Raw genomic sequence first — 3,928 nt, forward strand, 5'->3', positions numbered from 1 at the left:
GTGGAATAGTCTCAACAGATAGAGACGAGTAAAGAAAGTCGGGAAAAGAGATAGAGACGAGTAAAGAAAGTCGGGAAAAAGATTGAGGCAAGTAAAGAAAGTCGGGAAAAAGATTGAGACGAGTAAAGAAAGTCGGGAAAAGATAGAAACGAGTAAAGAAAGTCGGGAAAAAAGATAGAGACGAGTAAAGAAAGTCGGGAAAAAAAGATTGGGAAGAATAAAGAAAGTCGGGAAAAAGATTGAGACGAGTAAAGAAAGTCGGGAAAAGATTGAGACGAGTAAAGAAAGTCGAGAAAAAGATTGAGACGAGTAAAGAAAGTCGGGAAAAGATAGAAACGAGTAAAGAAACTCGGGAAAAAAGATAGAGACGAGTAAAAAAAAGTCGGGAAAAAGATTGGGAAGAATAAAGAAAGTCGGGAAAAAAGATTGAGACGAGTAAAGAAAGTCGGGAAAAAAGATTGAGACGAGTAAAGAAAGTCGGGAAAAAGGATAGAGACGAGTAAAGAAAGTCGGGAAAAAGATTGAGACGAGTAAAGAAAGTCGGGAAAAGATAGAAACGAGTAAAGAAAGTCAGGAAAAAGATTGAGACGAGTAAAGAAAGTCGGGAAAAAGGATAGAGACGAGTAAAGAAAGTCGGGAAAAAGATTGAGAAGAGTAAAGAGAGTCGGGAAAAAGATAGAGAAGAGTAAAGAAAGTCGGGAAAAAGATTGAGACGAGTAAAGAAAGTCGGGAAAAAGGATAGAGACGAGTAAAGAAAGTCGGGAAAAAGATTGGGAAGAGTAAAGAAAGTCGGGAAAAAGATTGAGACGAGTAAAGAAAGTCGGGAAAAAGATAGAGACGAGTAAAGAAAGTCGGGAAAAAGATTGAGACGAGTAAAGAAAGTCGGGAAAAAGATTGAGACGAGTAAAGAAAGTCGGGAAAAAGGATAGAGACGAGTAAAGAAAGTTGGAAAAAAAGATAGAGACGAGTAAAGAAAGTCAGGAAAAAGATCCTTGTTCTTGTACAGCGAGTCATAGAAAATGACGCTGATATTGATGATACTAATAATAGCGAAGGTGTAAGAAGGAAGAGCTGACGGCGGGAAGTAGAGGAGATAGAATTAATGTCTGGATTGAGAGACGGAGTGGGTGAGGACTGAGGACTGAAGAATCGGGAACTTTGGATGACTGGCAACAGGGAAGCTGAGAAGAGGAGTGTGAGTTGGAGGCGTACAAAAAAGGCGTTGTGGTGACGGCGGGGCAAGAAGGTGTTAGTTGGGGGAGGCAGTCATGGTTTGAGGTTATATGGGAGTGGGAGGAAAGGGGAAGAGGGGAGGTGGGGAGGAGGAGAGAGGGCAATACAATGGAGTCAGTGGTAAGACGGTGAGAGGGTGTGGTGAGGTAAGGGGGTGAAGGAGGGAAAGGAGAGGAAGAAGGAGAGAAAGAGAAGGAGAAGGAGTGGGAGGAGGAAGGGACGGTTAAAGACAGTCCTCCTTCTCCAGGTTTTATGGTTTAGTTAATTGCTTTCACACCTGCCTTTTCTACGTGGGAGGGCCGAGAAAAGGAGAGCGGCTGTAATTTCACTCCATACCCTCTCTCTCTCTCTCTCTCTCTCTCTCTCTCTCTCTCTCTCTCTCTCTCTCTCTCTCTCTCTCTCTCTCTCTCTGTCTCTGTCTCTCTCTCGCTCTCGTTCTCTCTCTCTCTCACGACACCGTAATGAATTCTTGGCGTGGTAATTCCCTCCCCAGCGCCACATCCCAGGCGGCGATAAAGGGCGGCGGGCGAGGAGGTTCAACGAGGCGATCAACTCAAGAGCCTCGCTGTTATAGTAATCTCCAAGGCTCCCACCCCCCGGCAGCGCTCCTTAACGCCGCTGATATTACGTGTTATCTCCTCCCGCTTGCCTCTTGTGGTCGCCTCACCGCGCGGCCCAGTTAGGGGTATCAGTGTGTTTATTAATCTCAGGTGCTCATCGGGCCGCAGGTGAGAAGAATAGCACCTGGGTGTGTGTGAATGAGAGAGAGAGAGAGAGAGAGAGAGAGAGAGAGAGAGAGAGAGAGAGAGAGAGAGAGTGTGTGTGTGTGTGTGTGTGTGTGTGTGTGTGTGTTTGTGGATGAATGTCTTAGTTTATTTTTACATCATGACTCCCTCCTTCATATACCCCGTTTGATGTATATCCCTCGTCTCTCTCTCTCTCTCTCTCTCTCTCTCTCTCTCTCTCTCTCTCTCTCTCTCTCTCTCTCTCTCTCTCTCTCTCTCTCTCTCTCTCTCTCTCTCTCTCTCTCTCTCTCTCTCTCTCTCTCTCTCTCTCTCTCTCTCTCTCTCTCTCTCTCTCTCTCTCTCTCCCTTCCTCCCCCCCTCTCTCTCTCTCTCTCTCTCTCTCTCTCTCTCTCTCTCTCTCTCTCTCTCTCTCTCTCTCTCTCTGCGTACGGTGAAATTCTTCGTGCATGATTGTATGAGTATGCATACAGTCGTGTGTGTGTGTGTGTGTGTGTGTGTGTGTGTGTGTGTGTGTGTGTGTGTGTGTGTACTCGCGTGCGTGCGTGCGTGCGTGTGTGTAGTTGAAATATTTACGTCTGACTTTTTCGTGCCTAATATCCTTCTACGTGCATTGCTGTGTGTGTGTGTGTGTGTGTGTGTGTGTGTGTGTGTGTGTGTTCGCGCTCTCGTGTGTGACAGCCACTGAGCATCAACACATGAGTCACTACTATATGTTCATTAACTTTAGTCACCCACTCACTTGCTCCCTCACGCACTCACGCCCTTTCTCTATACCTCCTTTATCCTTCCCTTCGCCCCTCCCTCCCTTCCATCCCTCCCTTCCTCACTTTATTCCTGCCCCCCATCGCTTCCTTTCATCTATCCCTCCCTTCCTCTCTCTCTCTCTCTTGGTCTTCCATACTCACTGCCTCCTTACATTCCTCACATCCTTGCGTCGCTCTCTCACTCACTCACTCACTCTCTCACTCTGCCTGGGAGATAAGAAGCGGCAGGGCGCCATCCGGGTGGTCCGTGACTCACCAAGGCTACTCTTATCGCGTGTGATATATAGCTCCCTCACCCCCTCCTCCTCCTCCTTCTCCTCCTCCTCCTGATCCTCCTCCTCCTCTACAGCGCCTCCCTCATGCCTCCACTCTCCTCCCGCCGTACTTCTCCCCGCCTTCATCTGTCCCTCTCCATTTTCTGAGGTGCTGGTCTTGATGTGTTAATTTGCAGTCTGTGTTTTAGATTTTTTTTTTTTTTGTACTGGATGTTAATTAAGTTGATTTTGTGGTTAATGCACATCTATGCTAATGTGTCTGTCAGTCTATGTTGCTTCATGCGTCTGCTCTTTTTCTCACTGATCCATCTTTTATGTCTTTTCCTCTTATTTTCTTCTTCAAAACCTTACTTTTTTTACTTTCTTTTCTCTTTGCTTCTCTTCTTTTTTTTTTCCTTCTAACTCTGATGTAAGTTTTTTCCTCCTTCTCCTCCTCCTCCTCCTCCTCTTCCTACTTCCGTTTTTCTCACCCACAGGCCAGCCCCTCACCAGCACCTCAAGCCACTTCTGCTACATTTTCACGCCCCTCCCCTTTCACCACTGCCTTCCGCTGTTGCCACTTAGCATTCCCCTTCTATCCCCTGCTCCTCCTTCACGCCTTACTTTCTCTTTCTCGACCATTCACGTTCCTAATGAAAATCATACTCACTTACAATCTTGTAAAACTGTTAAACAATTAGAACATTTCGCTAGCAAGTTAAGATATATAAAGTGAATGAAAACTGTATTGTGTATCCCCGATGGGCGTTTCCACACAAAATAGAGCAATGTATGGTAGAGTTTACTGAATTATTTTTTTTTCTTTAATGTAAGAGGTGATCTAGCCAAGGACATGAAAAAGCTGAAAAAAAGGCTCTCTTAATATGTCGGTCACCAAAGAGTACAGTCAAAAGGATTATCCAAAATTATG

The sequence above is a fragment of the Scylla paramamosain genome, chromosome 3 (assembly GCF_035594125.1).
Source record: "Scylla paramamosain isolate STU-SP2022 chromosome 3, ASM3559412v1, whole genome shotgun sequence".
NCBI lineage: Eukaryota > Metazoa > Arthropoda > Malacostraca > Decapoda > Portunidae > Scylla > Scylla paramamosain.